Consider the following 20303-nt stretch of genomic DNA (forward strand, 5'->3'; position numbering starts at 1 on the left):
GCTTTTAAAAAGTCTTAAATAAAAAATGTAACCGCTCTGGGCAGTTTATAGCTTAATCCGGAACGCAACAAATAGTCCTTGTTCATTCCAAATTGCTGCACGTGTATGGACTATGCCAAAGGCATATTTTGAGTCAGTATATATATTGATCTTCTTTCCTTGGCTTTATTCCAGGACCTGAGTGAGAGCTACCAGTTCGACTTTCTGGGCAGAGGTGTTGCCGGGCAGGGGTTCACTTTGCAATACCTCTGCGATAGTTACCACTACGTAACCAGTTTTCCATTGTCCATTTAACACATAAGTGCTCCTGTCAGAAAAGAGCTCTCCATCTCTGCCTCAGGGAGCAACTTGTCTCGGAGATCCAGCCTACTGGAATAAATTTGTTCAATAGCTATCAAACAGTCATGATGCAGTTCTCGTGTCTCTGAGACCAGAAGTGACTTGGTTAAGAGTGGAGGTTTGAGAGAGGGTCACATAATCTTCTTCTAACAACACTACTTGGTATTGAGCTAATTGACTTGGGGACATCCAATAGTGTCCCTTATTCTCAAGAAGAAAGATCACATACACAGTGAGGGGTTGGCCCAAGGTAATTTTCCAAGATTCTTCAATCAGATTACAATTGCAGCTTCCGCTTTCAAACAAGCAGGCTATCTTGTGACAGGATTCAAATTGTGTGAACAATTTCTATTGCATTTCTGTAGGCCTTGCTTGACATGACTTTAGAAGTTGTAAGTTGTAATGTTTATACTTATAGACTGTGTGAAAATATGTAATGTTTATACTTGTTAGCTGTGTGTCTAATTATAAGGTTTGAGAACATAGTATGTTTATAGCAAGAAAGCCTTGAGAAAGTATAGATAAAAGTACACCTGCAGATTTCAGAAAGCCCCTAATTATGAAAGCCTCTACATGCCAAGTATGATTTCAAGCCGCGTGGACAGAACATCAGGTCCAATGAACTGGAGACATGAGACGCGTGTACAGACTGAGCTATCCAATCACCTAGTTGTAAGCATGTGCCCAAAACAAACTAAACTGCATAAAAGTTGACTTATTTAAATAATAAATGAAGCTTGTTGATTCTCGTATCGAGGGTCTCTTTCTTCCCTCGTCGCGACAAATGGCGCATCGAACAGGGATTAAGTTAAATCTGCGATCCCAGGGATTAAGTTGAATCTGTGATCCCAGGGGCTAAGTTGAATCTGCAGCCCCCGAAGCCACAGTCCGGCGTAGTATTCCGGTCGGTCTTGCAGCAGCACAAGAGGTGAAAAGAGTTGGGCGAAAGAGTTGAACTCCGCGCCCCCGGCGGCGAAAGAGTTGGACTCTGCGCCCCCGGCGACGAAAGAGTTGGACTCTGGGCCCAGGACGACCTCACAGGAGGGTTCCTGCCGACAAACACCGTTGAAGTCTTGTAAAGGGCTGCAAACAGCACGCTGACGTATTATAGGTATGGAAAGACAAGCCGTGCTTTTATTACTCCAGTGCTTTTTAGAAAAGCGAGGAGTTCAGGGTATAGACTTAAAAAAGGAACTAGCGACGGGGGCAAGCCGAGGAGCCGTGCGCGGCCGGGGTGAAGGAGGAGGCGGCGGGCGCCGGCGCTGGCATGAGCGAGGCGGGCAGCGGCGAGCAAGAGGCGGTCCCCGCGGAGGAGCCAGCGCGGCAGGAGCCCCCCCGCCGAGAGCAGTCCCGAGGGACCCGCCGCCGAGTCGGCGGAGTAGTAAGCACCACCGAACGATACGGATCAGAACTTTTTGACCCTCATTAGGTAAGCTAACGGGGGTGCCACTGGGAACAATATTTTAACAATGGGACAGCATATAACGAAGGAGGAAAGTGTAGTTCTATCTACGTAGAAATCCCTCCTTAACCGAAAGAATGTGAAGGTCACATACCATAGAGGCTTCACCCGCTTGGCCTGCTTGATGGCAGCACATGTCTCACAGTCATGGATGACCTGTGAGACAACGTCCTTGGTTAAGTCCACCCCTCGGTCCTGAGCCCATCTGTATGTTGCATCTCTCCCCTGGTGACCGGAGGCGTCATGGGCCCATCGAGTCAGAAATAATTCTCCTTTGTGTTGCCAATCCAGATCCACCTGAGAGACTTTAATCCTGGCAGCTCGGTCCGCCTGCTCGTTGTTGCGATGCTCCTCATTAGCCCGTTTCTTGCGTACGTGAGCGTCTACGTGACCGACCTTCACACTCAGCTTCTCTACCCGGCCAGCGATGTCCTGCCACATCTCCGCCGCCCAGATGGGTTTCCCTTGGCACTGCCAGTTGGCCTTTTTCCATCGCTCTAGCCATCCCCACAGAGCATTGGCCACCATCCATGAGTCAGTGTAGATATAGAGTCTTGGCCACTTCTCTCGTTCAGCTATATCCAAAGCCATCTGAACGGCTTTAAGCTCTGCGAACTGACTTGACCCACCTTGTCCTTCGGTTGCTTCTGCAACTCGCCGTGTGGGACTCCACAAAGCTGCCTTCCATTTTCGGTTTGTCCCTACAATGCGGCAGGAGCCATCAGTGAAGAGCGCATATCGCCTTTCATCTGCTGGTAGCTTGTCATATGGTGGGGCCTCCTCAGCCCGCGTCACCTGCTCCTCTTCTTCTTCAGAGGATAGTCCGAAACTCTCACCTTCGGGCCAATTGGTGATAATTTCCAGAATCCCAGGGCGATTAGGATTCCCTATCCGGGTTCGTTGTGTGATCAGAGCGATCCACTTACTCCATGTGGCATCGGTGGCGTGATGTGTAGCAGGAACTCTCCCCTTGAACATCCAGCCCAGCACTGGTAGTCGGGGTGCCAGGAGGAGCTGCGCTTCGGTGCCGATCACTTCTGAGGCAGCTCGAAGTCCTTCATAAGCAGCCAGGATCTCTTTCTCAGTTGGTGTATAGCTGGCTTCAGATCCTTTGTATCCCCGACTCCAGAATCCCAGCGGTCGTCCTCGGGTCTCCCCAGGCACTTTCTGCCAGAGGCTCCAAGAAGGGCCATTCTTCCCGGCTGCAGTGTAGAGCACGTTCTTCACGTCCTGTCCTGTCCTTACTGGCCCAAGGGCTACCGCATGGGCAATCTCCTGTTTGATTTGTTCAAAGGCCTGTTGTTGTTCAGGGCCCCACTGGAAATCATTTTTCTTCCGTGTCACAAGGTAGAGAGGGCTTACAATTTGACTGTACTCGGGGATATGCATCCTCCAAAAGCCCACAGCGCCTAGGAAAGCCTGTGTTTCCTTCTTGCTGGTTGGTGGGGACATGGCTGCTATTTTGTTAATTACCTCCGTTGGAATTAGGCGACGTCCATCTTGCCACTTCACTCCTAAGAACTGAATTTCCTGAGCAGGTCCCTTGACCTTACTTCGTTTAATGGCAAAACCAGCTCTTAGGAGGATCTGGATTATCTTCTCTCCTTTCTCGAAGACTTCCCCCGCTGTGTTCCCCCATACAATGATGTCATCAATGTACTGTAGATGTTCTGGAGCCTCGCCCTTTTCCAGTGCAGTCTGGATCAGTCCATGGCAAATGCTGGGACTGTGTTTCCACCCCTGAGGCAGTCGATTCCAGGTGTACTGCACACCTCTCCAAGTGAAAGCAAATTGTGGCCTGCACTCCGCTGCCAAAGGAATGGAGAAGAAGACGTTGGCAATGTCAATGGTGGCATACCACTTGGCTGCCTTGGACTCCAGCTCGTACTGGAGCTCCAGCATGTCCGGCACAGCAGCACTCAGGGGTGGTGTGACTTCATTGAGTCCACGGTAATCCACCGTCAGCCTCCACTCTCCGCTGGACTTACGCACTGGCCATATAGGGCTATTAAAGGGTGAGCGAGTCTTGCTGACCACCCCCTGGGTCTCCAGTTCACGGATCATCTTATGTATGGGAGTCACAGAGTCTCGGTCGGTGCGGTATTGCCGACGGTGCACGGTTGCTGTGGCTATCGGTACCAACTGTTCTTCAACCTTCAGCAGTCCCACAGCAGAGGGGTCCTCTGAGAGCCCAGGCAAGGTGTTCAACTGTCTAATTTCCTCTGCCTCCACAGTAGCTATGCCAAACGCCCAACGAAGTCCTTTTGGGTCTTTGAAATACCCACTCCTCAGGTAATCTATGCCAAGGATACACGGGGCCTCTGGACCAGTCACGATGGGGTGTCTGTGCCATTCCTTTCCAGTCAGGCTCACTTCAGCTTCCAGTACAGTCAGCTGTTGGGATCCCCCTGTCACCCCAGAAATAGAGATGGATTCTGCCCCTATGTATCTTGATGGCATCAAAGTACATTGTGCGCCGGTGTCAACTAAAGCCTTATATCTTTGTGGCTCTGATGTGCCAGGCCACCGAATCCACACTGTCCAATAGACTCGATTGTCCCTCTCCTCTACCTGGCTAGAGGCAGGGCACCCCTAGTCCTGGTCATGGTACTCGTTGCGCTCTTCTTGTAAGTATGACCTGGAAGTCCCTTCAAGAGGATCAGACATGTCATCATTCCTGGGCCGTCTGGAGTCTTGCCTACGAGAGACTGGAGCAGCATTCATCCTCAAAGAGTTCCTTGTAGTACTTGTCCCTCTTTTCAATTCACGTACCCGGGCTGCTAAGGAAGAGGTGGGTTTTCCATCCCACTTCCTCATATCTTCTCCGTGCTCTTGGAGGTAAAACCATAGATTGCCACGTGGAGTGTACCCTCTCTCCTTAGCTGGGGGACGCTGGCTCCTGATAGCAGAGACCCTTGTTTGTCCTGGCGAGGTATGGAAGATCCCTTCCTTAATTTCTTCTCTTAGCCTCTGGTGTCCTTCTTCAATCTTCTCTTCCAGGCTTCGAACATGTTCAGCCAGTTTGGTTTCCACCGATGAGACGTGGGCTCGTAATGGGGCGGTGACAGTGTCTTCATAAATCCTGAGTTTGCTGACCAATGCACCAACCTTGTCCTCTCCCTCCCTCCATTGCAGCGTTGCTAGGTAGCGGGAATACATTTCTGGCCCGAGTCGTGCAAACTTCAACCACATCTGGGATGTGCACTGTACACCATCTGGACTTTTAGGAAATCTTTCGTCCTCTGAAAAGATTATCTCCAGTACAGCCAATTCTCTCAAGCACCGGATACCTTGTTCCATCGTGTTCCACTGTCCTTGCTGTACGTGGAGGTCCTCCTTGCAAAGGTATCTCTCCCTTACACTGGACAACAGTCGCCGCCAGAGGCTGAGAGTTTCCTGCCTCCTTCCAATCCCCTGATCAATGACGACATCTCGAGACAGGGATCCCAGTTGTCTTGCTTCACTTCCATCTAGAATTGTGTCGTTAGCGGCGGCATCCCAGATTCGGAGCAGCCAGGTCAGGATGGACTCGTTCGCCTGTCGTGTGAACTCTCTCCGAAGCTCACGTAGCTCACCCAGGGATAGGGACCGAGTGATTATTTCTGGCTCTGTCTCCTCCGGTGGATGTGAAGGTCCTGCCTCTTCGTCATCATTTGCTATGCGAACTGATTTGGTCTTCGATTTCCTTTTCTGGACAGGGGCGACTGCTATTGGTTTCTGTTGTCCTTCTGGCTCCTCGATGGTTTGTGTGGGCATGGTGCCAGTTGATTTATTTCTTACTCCCTCCGACTCAGCTGTGGTTTGGGTGGACATGGTGCCTGTGGATTTGCTCCTTCTCTCCTCCCCCTGGCAGTGCTGTACCATGTCAAACAGTGCCCGGTAGGCAGTGGCCAGGGCCCAGCAGGTTGCTGTGAGCTGACCATCTCTGGAGCTGCCAGAGAATTTTTCCTTTACCAGTTTTATCATGCTGACAGGATCCTGCAGTTGTTCAGGGGTGAATTTCCAGATCATGGGAGGAGAAAACTTCTCCAAATACTGGCCGATGTCCTCCCACTTCCCGTGCCACTCAGCACTATCCATTCCCAGGACAGGCATCCAAACAGCCTCCCTAGAAGGCCCTGTTCTGACCCTAAGCATGGTGTAAACAGTACAGAGCAGACAAAGCAACACTAACAATAACATTATGCTGTCCTTAACATCAAAGGGGAACTCAATATTTTCAAAAGCTGTTGTAGCAGGTCTGAAGGGGAAGAAGGAGGTGAGAGGCTGGAAACAACCATTCCTCTCCATTGTTCCCCCAAAGGGCTGGGTGCGATTTTTAATGAGGTCCCAGAGGTAGCAACCTAAACCAGGACAGGTAAACAGGACTGAATACACATTTATAATGAAACTCATTGCTTCTGATGTTACGATGACATAAACATAGTATACTAATAAAGCAATTTGGATCCCTCTCCCTGGTCTTAAAGAGAACATTAAAATAGGCAAATAGTTCCCCATCTGCGGAAATATGAACATGCTCAAATACAACACCCACGTGAATGCACCAAACAACATGTTGATCGGGGAGTTTCTATATCCAAATACACAGATGCTTAAAATGAAATTGTGATTCTGACTTCTCTCTCTCTGCCCCACGTTGGGCGCCAAAAATGTGCTGGTTTAAAAGTTAACCAGCAAGGCAAAATGAACTCAATTCAAAAGAGAGATTATAAGTCAGAATAACAATTTATTAAAATAATGCAATAAGTACAATTATACAGACAGACAATTGGTTTTAACCCACAAAACCCAAATGTATAAACCAGCACCCTAGGGTATGAACAAGAGTGGTGTACCTTGGCCCACCCCCGAGTCCAAAGCAAAGGGAGAGGGAATAAACCTGCTGGTGGGAGAGCTGCTGCAGTCTGGTCAGAAGTGGTGATTGCAGTCCAGTCGAGGGTGGTGGTCTCAGTCTAGTTGAAGGCAGTGGTCTGGAGTCTTCCTCTGGATCCCACGAGAGAGTCGCAAGGCTCTGAAACTCCCAGTTATATACTCTCCAGTTCAGGTGGGAGTGCTCAGTCCCTCCCTCAGAGTAGGGAATTCCATAAAAGGGCATGCGGATGCTCAGTCCCTCTTCCATATAAGGGTATCAGAGCGGGGAATTCCATATAAGGATATCAGAGCGGGGAATTCCATAGAAGGGTACAGGAACATCTTCCCACCTTGCAGGCCTCTACTGACAGCAGTTTTTGGGAAATGGCATGGAGGCTATAGAATACACAGTTTTGGGTTACACCCATCCAGGGATGAATTGGTCCCAGCCGTTCTAACCAGGACATAAGCCAAAATTTGGAATCCATAGTCGACACCATCCAGCCATCCCTAGAAACCCTCGCAACTGTGTCTTTGAGGCAGGAGCAGCAATCCTACATATTGCTTCTTTCCTGTCAGAACCCAGCACTCTCTGTCCTTTTGTTATTTCAAAGCCCATATAGTGGACTTTCTCTTTCCCAATCTGAGCCTTCTTTCTGGACACTCGGTATCCTGCCAAGCCTAAAAAGTTGAGCTGGCTTATTGTCACTTCCAAACATTCTTCCTGAGTGTCTGATCCAATCAGTATGTCATCTACATACTGTAATATTGAAAAGGTTTCATACTCACAATGCCACTGTTCCAGGTCCTTTGCAGGATATTACTGAATATCGTAGGACTGTTCTTGAATCCTTGTGGGAGAACAGTCTAACAGAGCTGCATCTTCCATTCTGTAGTTGGATTTTCCCATTTAAAGGCAAAGACAAGTTGACTCTGTTCGTCCACAGGTATACAAAAGAAGGCATGTTTCAAATCTAACAAAGTAAATATTAGTCTCTGGTATTGAGGCAAGAAGGGTATAGGGATTTAGGACTACTGGAAGGACACCTGGGCATTAACTTCCCATAAATCTTGCACCAGTCTATATTCCTATGATTTAGGCTTTTTCGCTGGGAGGATTGGAGTGTTAAATTCTGATTGGCATTCCCTTAATAACCCGAACCCTAAGAAAGACTTTATTAATGGTTCCGATCCTTGTCAGACCTCTAATTTTATAGGGTATGTTTTCTCCTTACTGGTCGGACTTCTGGTTTCAGTTCAATTTTTACCAGACTCATCTTTCTTGCTTGTCCTGGGATTCCTGTTGCCCAAACCAATGGTATAACTGCATCTAAAACTTCATTGGGGATTTTCTCTTCTGCAGGTTTTTCCATGGTAAGTAGGCAGATCTGGACTTTCCATGCATTTTCTGGAGGAATACACAACTGGACAGAGTCATCAGAAAAAGTCAATTGTGCATTTAACTTGCATAGCGAATCCTGTTCAAGCAGTGACAAAGGACAGTCCAGCATATAGAGAAAGTGATTTCCTAATTTTGTGTTTCCAATTGTGAATTCCATTGGTTGTAAAAACGGTCTGAGGGATTTCCTTCCCGTCGCACCAACATTTACTTTTGTTTTTCTTAAAGATCCCTTAGAGCTAGTAACTACAGAATGATTGGCTCCAGTATCCACTAGAAAAATCTATTGTTTCATTCCAAAGCTTAATTAGAACCAGAGGATCAACCAGGGAAATAAGTGATGCCTCCGGTCCCCTTCAATTCAGCCCAATTTCTGCCATAATTCCTGTCTCTTTTAATTCTCCCTTTTCTTCATTTGCAAGTTGGGGGCACTCCTTTTTCCAGTGCCCTTCCTGTCGTGGTTTAACCCCAGCCAGCAGCCAAGCATCACGCAGCTGCTCACTCCCTCCCCCACCAGTGGGATTGGGGAGAGAATTGGAAGGGTAAAAGCTAGAAAACTCATGGGTTGAGATAAAGGCAGTTTAATAGGGAAAGTAAAAACCATGCTCACAAAGCAAAACAAGGAATTAATTCACTGCTTCCCATGGGCAGGCAGGTGTTCAGCCATCCCCAGGAGAGCAGGGCACCATTATGCGTAACAGTTACTCAGGAAGACAAACACCATCACTCCAAACGTCCCCCTCTTCCTCCTCCTTCCTCCCACTTTATATACTGAGCATGATGTCATATGTGTGTGAATTGAATATTTGCAGGTAACCAAAGTGACCACCAAACCACAGCTGTAATGCAAAGAGTAGATTTATTTGATTACCTTGCTAACTGAAGGGTTCCGAGACACCGTCGGGCTGCAGAGACACACAAAATGGGAACGCAGGCACCGTTGGGCTTAGTCCAATCCTAGTAGGGCTACGGGGCTGCTGTTTGCACCCATTTATCAAGGGCCCATGCACACGTGGTTTACCACCATGCTGTGATCTCCTCTGTGCTTTGATCTCTCTCCCAACAGGGAGCTCAAGCACATCTGTGAGAGCACCTCCAAGTCTCTGTAAACACCTATGTCCACCTACACAGAAATTGTACTTCTCAAAACAGACAGAGGATAAACAGCAGTAGGCATAATATATGGTTTCCCAGCTGCAAGGTCACTTTGAGCGAATCTATCATCCTCCAAGCCAAATCTTCCACTTTTAACCCTTTCCTCCCAACAGTATGGAATATTCCCTTGGTCAGTTTGGGTCACCTGTCCCAGCTGTGTTTCCTCCCAACCTCCCATGCACCCCCAAATTCCTTGCCAGCATGGCAGTCATCATCATGGCTAGGCTTCATGAACGAAGATTTGGGAAGGGCTCTACCCGAGTTTGTTACAAGCGCTCTGGTGGCTAAAAAGGCCAATACAAGATAGACACGCCCGGTTGCAAAAGGCACAGCAGAAAGACTCCTTAGGTGGTATATTCTGCAAGACACAATTCTTTCTGCGTTGTCTTTTCTCCTCAAGAGTGATCCCACGTGCTTTCTCAAAAGCATCAGCAGCAATAAAGATAGTGTGTCTCCAGACCTCCTGATTGGAGGCCAGAGTAGACCGGTTATGTTGATCAATATGGCCAAGGTTGAGTTGTTGCTTCAGGGAGTCCTTGTATCTTTTCTTCAGGGCTCCTCTCTTGCGGCAGCCACTGGCAAGTTCACCATAAAGCATGATCTTAGGGAGGTGGTAGTCCTTCATCCTTGAGACGTGTCCTGCCCAACGCAGCTGCGTTCTCAGCAACATGGCCTCAATACTTGTGATTGCTGCTTGTTCTAGAACAGACGTATTAGTCACATAATCTGACCAGTGGATGTTTAGGATTGTACGGAGACAGCATTGATGGAAGCGTTCTAAGAGTCGCAGGTGGTGGCAGTAGATGACCCATGATTCGGATCCATATAAAAGAGTAGACAGTACAATGGCTCTGTAAACACTGATCTTTGTACTTTTCTTCAAGTGTTTATTTCACCAAACTCTTTTATGGAGTCTTCCGAAAGCACTATATGCCTTTGCTAACCTGTTGTCTATCTCTCCATCAATCTTACCATCCGAGGAGATGAGGCTACCTAGGTAATTAAACTGCTGGACTGATTTGAGCTCTGATTCGCCAATGGTGATATGGGGATGATGGAAGACTTCCTGAGGTGCAGGTTGATAGAGAACTTCTGTCTTCTTTAAGCTGACTTTCAGCCCAAAGAGCTCAGCAGCATCTGCAAAGCAGCACGGCAGTACAAGAAACAGAAAAGGCCTTGGCTCTGTGTAAGCCCTGCTCAGCAATAACAAAACCATCTCTATATTATCAACCCTATGTTCAGCACAAATCCAAAATGTCGGGGGAGACCGCAGGTCTGTCAGCAGCCTGGCACTTATCAACGAAGCAATCGACATAGACCAGATTACGGTATACCCCTGAAAGGAGGATGACACGCAGAATGCAGGAAAATGTAAACAACTTTAGGGAATGAAGTGAGAAGAAGGAAGACAGGACTGCAAAAGCAGATATCCTGAACTTTCTGTAAAGTCACCATGAGCTTGCTAGAGCTAAGTCACTATGAGTCTGCAGATGCTGAATCATCATGAGTTTGCTGTAAGGCAGCCAATCCTGATGTATGTTTATATAGAAGCACCAATTGCAGTGTAACGTGTATGTTATGCCAAGGGCTATAAATGTCAGTGATCTGTTGCAATAAAGATCCTTCTCCTGTCCTATTTTTGGAAGAAGATTTTTTCTGTGTCACTTTGGCCGTCTCAACTCAACAGCGACACCAAAACACACCTCCATATGAGCCACTGTGAAGAAAATTAACTCTATCCCAACCAAAACCAGCACATAGGCACCCTTATTCCATACCATTTACATCATGCCCATGTCCCATACTATTCAATACAACTTCATTAACCACCACCACCCCCATTCCCATTCTTTGATATAATACACAGATATCGTTCCCTTAATCTGTGAACCACTCCTGCAAAAGGTCCATAAAATGCCCACAAAATGTCTGTTGAATTCATGTAGTCCATCACTTTAGGCTCCACGTGTTCTGGTGGTCACTCGGGACAGGAAAGGTGGTGTGTTGCTTGGAGTTACTGGGCACCAAAGCCAGCTCAGGTCAGGTCACTGCTGCACTGCAACTGCTTCTTGTAAAGCTTCTCCTCTATTGATTTGGGTGGTTTCTGATATAGCAATTCCTGTAACACACAACTCAAATCATGGCTTACAACAATTTAAAGGTATATCCATTACAATCTCCACCCCTAGTCCTTTTGGGCCATGTTATAGGGTTTAACATTGCAATGAACTCCTCCCCTTGTCCCCAGCCTGGCTTAGCAACAAGGGGTTGCCGACAGTCCACCATTAGTATAGTCCACATCATAGTCCTCCATGGGCTGCGGGGGCACAACCTGCTTTACCATGGTCTTCACCACAGGCTGCAAGGGAATCTTTCCTTCCCCTACTCCAGCGTGGAGTCACAACCATGGGAGACAGTTCTCCACAAACTTCTCCAACGTGGATCCTTCCCATGGGGTGCAGTTCTTCATAAACTGCTCCAGCATGGGTCCCCTGTGAAGTCACAAGTCCTGCCAGCAAACCTGCTCCAGTACAGGCTTCTCAGTGTCACATCCTCCTTCAGGCATCCACCTGCTCCAGCATGGGGTCCTCCATAGGCTGCAGGTGGATCTCTGCTCCATTGTGGATTCATTCACTTGTCACAGTCCCTTCTGCTCAAGTTCACATTGGAGTTCCAGCCTGTCCAGTACAGCAGCACAGACAAAGCAGCAATGCCCTGGTCACCTGCCAGCCCAGGCATATCACCATGGCTGTTATCAGAATGTTCCCAGGCACAGCAGAGTAAGGTGATGAGCAGCACAGCACTACAGCAAACAGTGAAAGCAAAAAGCAGCCATGAACGAGCACAAGACTCTAATATACAATCAGGCAAGTGAGCCCATGGCAAGTACAGGAGCTTGCTCATTACTACCTAAACAGCACTGAGAGCTGTAAATTCAATCTAGCACATCCCAATCAAATCTGTAGTTATCTCGAACCCTTCATGCCCCATGATGGGCACCAAAAGGGACTGTCGTGGTTTAACCCCAGCCAGCACCCAAGCCCCATGCAGCCGCTCACTTACTTCACCAGCGGGATCAGGGAGAGAATTGAAAGGGTAAAAGCTAGAAAACTCATGGGTTGAGATAAAGACAGTTTAATAGGGAAAGAAAAGCTGCACACAAAGGCAAAGCAAAACAAAGAATTAATTCACTGCTTCCCATGGGCAGGCAGGTGTTCAGCCGTCTCCAGGAAAGCAGAGCCCCATCATGCATAACGGTTACTTGGGAAGATAAACACCATCACTCCAAATGTCCCCCCCTTCCTCCTTCTTCCTCCCACTTTATATAAATGAGCATGATGTCATATGGTATGGAATATCCCCTTGGTCAGTTTAGGTCACCTGTCTCAGCTGTGTTTCCTCCCAACCTCCCATGCACCCCCAAATTCCTTGGCAGTACAAGAAACAGAAAAGGCCTTGGCTCTGTGTAAGCCCTGTTCAGCAATAACAAAACCATCTCTATATTATCAACCCTGTGTTCAGCACAAATCCAAAACACAGCTCCATACGAGCCACTGTGAAGAAAATTAACTCTATCCCAACCAAAACCAGCACTTAGGCACACTGATCTTTTTGGAGGGGTGTTAACCCATGCCCTTGCCCCGATCTCATCGCTGAAATCCACCTCGCCCTGTGCCTCTTTCCCCATCTTTGCATGTCAGTCAGGGTAGCTATCAATGAATTCTGTAATTTAGATCGACTCTTTTTCTCCTTCTCTTCTACTTTCCTACTGCTATATACTTTATATGCAGTAGACATCAGTTGTGCCACTTCACACAATCTTTCGTAATGAATCTAGCCCCACACTCTGATTGGGATCCTACTTCAGGTCATTCTTAGGGAGAAATTCATCAGGATTTGGAATGCCCCAAACCTTTTGATCTAATCCTTCTATTTTCCTAACTACTTCTTTCTGAGCCTTTTCAATAACTGCCATCCATTCCTCATGGGTAAACAAATATTCCAGGAGAGCCTGGATGTCCCCCCAGTCTGGATTATGAGTTAACATCACAGTTTTAATCATACTATATATTCCATCAGGATTACTACGATACAACTCCGCTTGCTGCTTCCAGTTCAGCAAGTCTGAAGTGGTGAGAGGTTCATGCACACACAATGCCCTCCCTTCAGGTCTGACTGCCTGCCTTAATGGTGCTTGTAATACCAACTTATCTTCTGGTTCTACTAGAAAGAGGGGTTGCATAAAAAGCAACAATTCTTCATTGCTAGATTCACTGTCCACCTCCTGTTTTGAACCTCGCTTTGGAGGATCTGCCAATAATTGAACTTCCTCTTTGGAGTTTTTGTCATTTTTATCTTTTCATCCCATAACCCAAGAATCTTGACACCCTCATCTTTTTTCCTTTTTCCATTAACCAAGGAATATATCCCATTTTGATACTTTGAATTTTCTAAACCACATTTTTTTCTTACATCCCAATTATTACTTAAAGTAAAAGAAAAATCTACATAAGGGACTTCAGTCCATTTTTCTTTCCTCCTACAAAATAACATCAACTGTATAATCATATTATATTTCAAAGACCCATTTTCAGGTAATTTTTTACCATCATCTAATTCATATTGAGTCCACCATTGATTACAATACCTTTTCAATTTATCTTGAGTCATAGGGTCACCCCCAAATTTACTCCAATTCTTTAGGATGCATCCGAGGGGAGAGTAAAAGGGAACTCCTACAGAAGCAGAGAAACCCATTTCAGTACCAAAATTTCCAATGTTTCATACACTATCCAAATCCACACACCTTAAACCCAAGATTTCACACTACCATCTCCAAGTGTGAAAACGTGTATGCAAAATACAAAAAAATCCAAGACGCACGTCACCAAAGTGTAGAAACAAAATATTTGCTCCTACAGCTTACGCAGAGTCACAAGTCAAAATTCTCATTTCTTTGTCGATCCCCGATCACCTCCCTTTACTGATGAAATACCTCTATAAAACATTGCACTGTTGAGTCACTGGTTGTCCTGGCTTCAGGACTGGTCATTAAGTCCCCAATCAAAAGGTTGGTGCACACTGGAATTCATCTGGCTGAGCCCCTTTGCTTGGAGCGGCCAGTGGATCTGGGCAAGGCAGTATGGCTGTCCCACCCGAGTCACCAAAAACTGTTGTCCCAAACGCAGGCTCGTTACCTGGTGCGCAGCGCCAATTCATACACCGAGGCGAGGTATTTGTATTTCTTTATTCTAGTTGGAACAAAGTAGGGAGCTGGGTGTTAACCCATTGTCACAGTCTGATAAGACCGGAATGTTTACTAAAGAGGATGAGTTATGAGATAGACCAAAACTCCTCTCTCTCAGCAATTGTAAATTCAAAATTAAGAGGCTTTAATCAAGGAAGTGTGGAAAAAAACAGAAGAAATAACAACCCTTTATTAAAAGATATATGTATGTTGGCAAAAACAGTAACAGAACACAAAAAAACTAGACAGTAATCCTAGAAAAAAAACAAAAAAAAGTCTGGATGAATACTCCTTTAGCACAGTCCTAATCGTGGTCAGCAGGGGGTGCTGTTGGATCCCTGGAGGTGTAGGGTCTGCAGTTCTCTGTGCTGACCTGCAGGGGGCGCTGTGGGATCGCTGAAGGTGCAGAGCCTGCAGTACTCTGTGGTGGTCGGCAGGGGGCGCTGTTGGGCTCTGGCGGTCACCACGCGGGGGGGTCTGGGGGGTGGTCTCGGATCACGGGAGAAGCAGTGGGGGGACTCTTCCCCCCCAAATGGGAGAAAAAGGGAAAAGAAAAGCAGTTCACCCCCACAGGACTCACTGTTGTCTCAGATGACGGTGTCTCTGGGCTCCTTCCCTCTCTCCCAGTGAGCACAGACTTCTCCGATGAAAAAAAACAGTAGGTCCCAGCTGGAGTCATGAGGCAGTGGCAGCACAGGGTCGGTGGTCAGGTTTCGCCAGGATGAAGAAACCAGAAAGACTGGTTCCCAGGCTTTTCCTCCAGAAAACGCCTGGACACAGTCCCTGTCTCCGTCCCAGAGAGAGAACTCTGTAGTCTGCCCTTCTCCCCTCTCAGGAGTGCCCGCAACCCCCCAGCCTCTGAATGGGTCATTAGCCAGGAATTTGGCCAGATCTTTTGTAAAACTAATTGACTCCCTTCCCCCACTCACTCCGTTTTCCTTCGGGGGGGGGGGGGCAGGGGGAAGAAAAATTCTCCTGGATTTTCAAACCTATAACATTATCCACCCCTAATTTTTCTTTCCCATGCTACCACACTTTATCAGATTAAGTCTTTGAACTTCATACGTACATGCATTATTCTATGTACACATCCGCTAATAGGTAGATGCAAATACAGATACAGACACAGAGTTACATACAGATGCAGATATAGAGTTACAGCCAGTTCACCCGAAAATAAGGTCCCCTTGAGGTATACACCAGGTTTCTCCATCTTCCTGCATCACCCACCAGGTGCAACCGGGTCCTTGGGCAAAAACAATCCCACGAATGGGTTTGCTTTTGCTCGAGGCAGGGCTAATCCAAACCTTTTTCCCTAACATACCCCTCATGTGAATCACTGGGACCTTGTCTCCATCCACGGTGTGGAGGGACTCTGATTGGGCAGGGCCGGCTCGGTTGATGGAGCCTCTGGTGTTGACTAACCATGTAGCCTTTGCTAGATGCTGATCCCAGTGCTTGCATGTCCCTCCACCCAAGGCCTTCAGGGTAGTTTTCAACAGTCCATTATGCCGTTCAACTTTCCCCGCAGCTGCTGCATGGTATGGGATGTGGTACACCCACTTGATGCCATGCACCTTCGCCCAGGTGGTAACTAAGCTGTTCCTGAAATGAGTCCCATTATCTGACTCGATGCGCTCTGGGGTGCCATGTCGCCACAGGACCTGCTTTTCGGGCAGTGGCGTGGGGGACCGGATGCGTCTCCAGTCATCCAGTGGTGGCTTCCACCATGGTGAGCACATAGCGCTTACCTTGGCAGGTTCATGGCAGTGTGATGTAATCAACTTGCCAGGCCTCCCCATATCTATACTTACTCCAACGTCCACCATACCATAGGGGCTTCAGTCTCTTAGCCTGTTTAATGGCAGCGCAGGTCTCACAGTCATGGATAATCTGGGAAATAATGTCCTTGGTTAAGTCCACCCCTCAGTCTCGTGCCCATCTATGGGTGGCATCTCTGCCTTGATGGTCTGAGGCATCATGGGCCCACCGTGCTAGGAACAACTCTCCTTTGTGCTGCCAGTCCAGATCCACCTGTGACACCTTGACTTGTGCAGCTCGGTCTGCCTGTTCATTGTTGCGATGCTCTTCATTGGCTTGGCCTTTGCGCACATGAGCATCCACGTGGCAGACTCTCACAATCAACTTCTCTGCCCGGGTAGCAATGTCTTGCCACATATCAGCGGCCCAGATGGGTTTCCCCCTGCGTTTCCAATTAGCCTTCTTCCATCTGTCCAACCATCCCCACAGAGCATTGGTTACCATCCACGAGTCAGTGTAGATGTAAAGCTTTGGCCACTTCTCCCATTCAGCAATGTCCAACGCCAACTGGACGGCTTTGAGCTTTGCGAATTGGTTCAATTCACCTTCCCCTTCAGTAGCTTCTGAAACTTGTTGGGTGGGGCTCCATACAGCTGCTTTCCATTTACGTTTCATTCCTACAATGCGAGAGGAACCGTCAGTGAAAAGGGCATAGCGTTTTTCTTCTTTTGGTAGTTTATCATATGCTGGGGCTTCCTCAGCCCGTACCACCTGCTCTTCTTCTTCTTCATCCACTAGACCAAAACTCTCACCTTCCGGCCAGTTTGTGATGACTTCTAGGATCCCAGGGCGATTCAGATTTCCAATACGGGTGTGCTGCGTGAGCAGAGCGATCCACTTACTCCATGTAGCATCAGTGGCATGATGCGTAGAGGGTGCCTTTCCCTTGAACATCCAGTTTAGCACTGGTAGTCGAGGTGCCAGGAGGAGCTGTTCTTCTGTGCCAGTCACCTCTGAGGCAGCTTGTACTCCTTCATAAGCTGCTAGGATCTCCTTCTCTGTTGGGGTGTAGTTGGCTTCAGATCCTCTGTAGCTTCGGCTCCAGAACCCAAGTGGGCGGCCTCGGGTCTCGCCAGGCACCTTTTGCCAGAGGCTCCAGGAGAGACCTTTATTCCCAGCTGCAGAATAGAGTACATTTTTCACATCTGTTCCCGTCCTGACTGGCCCGAGGGCTACAGCGTTGCCAGGGTGACCGGCCAGTGGCGCCTTCCGCGCGCCGAGCCCCGCCCCCCCCCCTCCGGCCAATCGGAGGTGTGGTGGCAACGGAGTGAGGTTCTCTTTGTTCAGCCATTTCAGAAACTGTAGCGGGTTTAGGCACTGAGCTACGGAGGGAGAGGACAGGCTGCTTCGCTCCCTCGCCACTTCTCTGCCGTCGGGGTTTGGGATGGTGTGGGTAGGTGTTCGGGCTGCGAGGGGAGGGCTGGGACGTCCCATCTCCGGCAGCCGCTGCCTGGCTGCCTGCATGCCTGCGGGCCGGGGCTGGGGCCGGGGCCGAAGCCGGGGCCGGGGCCGGATGGGCAGCCGAGCAGCCAACCAGCCAGCCGCGGGCCCGGCTGCCTTTATGGGTTTTCGCGCCGCCGCTGGGAGGGGAGCCATGCGGGCCCGGCCGTGGGCTGCCTCCTTTCTTCCCGCTGTCGTTCGCGGTCTCTGCCGCCTCGTGCCGATGGATGGATGGATGGATGGATGGATGGATGGATGGATGGATGGATGGGGGAGGCGCAGCATACGGGGCGTCCGGGGTATGAGTCGCGGTCGGAGGAGCGGGCACCCGCCCACCTCTCCAGCTCCCTCGGCCCCTCCCAGTGTTACAGCTGGTGCCGTCCCCGCAGCCTTGCCGCAAACTCTGCCATTGCACCGAGCCGGAAAGTGAGTCCCCTGGGGAATATAAGAAAGTGGCCATATTTCCTGCCTTTCTTTCTGGGGTGTCCAGATCTGGCTAGGTGGGTTTTAATTTTTTTTTTCTAAGGAATATTCGAAAGGAGTGAAATTCCGTGTTTGTCTTGTACTTTTGTTTGTTTGCTTCCTTGGGGAGCTCGTTAATTTAGGTGCTCAATGGAACTAGCTGATGAAACTCATAAAGCCTTTGTGGAGTGACTGTACAAAGGGCACAAACGCCTTTTTGGGTTGATATAAATGGTTTGCTCAGTCTTCAAGCTCTTTATCTCCTTGCTGTAAAGGTAACAATTCCGGTCCCTTGAATTTATGCTCAGGACCCAAGAGATCCTCCTACTGTGAGGCTTGTTCTGCTATGCACTCTGGCCACCACAGGTTCATAATTTGTTTGCTTGCCTTCTTGGCTTTTTAAGTAGTCCTTAATGTGGTATTTGAATACTTCACAGGTATTGTTCAATCCTTATAACACTGAACAAAAAGTTAACTTGTGTCCCTTCAGTATGTGAGTAATTAAACAGAAAAAATAATTGCATGCCCAAGATCATACAAGGAGCCTTCGGTAGAATTGGAAACTGAGCCTATGTTTCTAATCAAGAGTCTCATCTATGTTTAAAAATAAGTTTATGGTCTGTTTCTAAAACTCCTCGCTTTGCATCTGCTGTGCGAACTGTAGTTATTTTTGAGTTATATGTGAGAGAATGGAGGAAAGCTGCTCACAATTGGGAAGAATAGTTTCTATATGATCAGTATTACTTTAGAATGTATTTCCTCAAAATTCTTCTTGTGGAAGACCGAGCACTGGAACAGATTGCCCAGAGAAGTTGTGCAGTCTCCCTCACTGGAGATGTTCAAGAACCGTTTGTACACGATCGTGTGCAATGTGCTCTAGGATGGCCCTGCTTGACCAGGGAGGTTGGACCAGATGACCCACTGTGGTCCCTTCCAACCTTACTCATGCTGTGATTCTGTGAAAATATCTAGTTAGCTTATACTCTAGGCAATATAATGCAAAGGGTAATTATGATCCTGCAAAAACAGGATTAAAAAGCAGTTTACTCTCTGTCTTAAAGGAGGAAGGCTCTGATTAGAATTAATATTGACTAAGGACCATTTTTGCCATTGGATATAGGCAGTGACACAGACTTCAGTGACTTCCAAAATTGATATCGATGTAAGCACAGCTGCTAAATTGACCTAAGCATGCCTTGTGGCAGGAAGGTGAAAATAACATTATTAATGGGTTTATGAATGTAGACTTTTATTGGATTATCTAACATATGTTTTTCTAGTGTATTTATTTAGATTCCAGTTTAGGAGTCCTTGTACGCAGATATTCAAGAGAACAGATATATGTGTTTAATTTTAGGTTCATGGTGTAAATTGGAGCAACCCCAGGGACTGAGTTACCCTATAATCAGGTGATAGGTACACACAGAGCTGTCCAGCAGACTGTCAGAGTTTATTCAATCAAGTTTCCTTCCTACTCCTGCTTTGGGCACAAAGGAAAGTGGCAGAAGGCCAAGTATAATCCTCCTTCATCAAAGCTGATATTCAGAATCTGTACAGTTTAAAGATCAGGGCTGAAAATCAATACTGAGATTTTATTTTTGAAATGTTTCATTGATAAAGATCTTTTGTAGACTCAGTGTTGTCACTGTCATAGAAAAATACGGACCACAGGTTTGTGAAACTTATGCACTCATCAATGCATTATTGTCAATAGAATTGTGTCAGTGATATGCAACAGGGGGAGGATTTTAATTTGCTTTGTTTTTGAAAGGGCTAGGACTATTTTTACCATTATTTTCATGTGTTAATTATGTTGTAACTTTGATTAGTTTTGACCACAGAAATTAATTTTACCAGTTAATTCAGTTCCAGATTCTATGAACATTTAAATACCTGTAACAGTAGTATGTTTTGGTCACCTATTCTACTTCTTTAAACTATTTTATGGTATTGATTTGGATAGGTTTTCTACATATTTTGATAGATTACATATCTGTATGATGGTTAAAAAATGAATATGTATTTATATCTATATGTATAATATGCAGAAGCCATAGGGGCCCAAGATCAGGGCCATAGCTCATATTGAAATTTTATCTTTAAAATATTTCATTGGTAGATAT

The 20303-nt window shown here is 47.3% G+C and overlaps 1 long non-coding RNA gene across 1 annotated transcript; it reads left to right on the forward strand.

Moving 5' to 3' along the window:
- Positions 1–1782: 1782 nt before the first annotated feature.
- LOC113981707 lies at positions 1783–19935 on the forward strand. Its single transcript, XR_003538506.1, has 3 exons — positions 1783–1886; positions 5706–5711; positions 19925–19935. It is a non-coding gene; the product is annotated as an uncharacterized LOC113981707 (long non-coding RNA).
- The last annotated feature ends 368 nt before the right edge of the window (positions 19936–20303 follow it).

The sequence above is a fragment of the Neopelma chrysocephalum genome, unplaced genomic scaffold, assembly GCF_003984885.1.
Source record: "Neopelma chrysocephalum unplaced genomic scaffold, ASM398488v2 Primary Assembly neopelma1_96714, whole genome shotgun sequence".
NCBI lineage: Eukaryota > Metazoa > Chordata > Aves > Passeriformes > Pipridae > Neopelma > Neopelma chrysocephalum.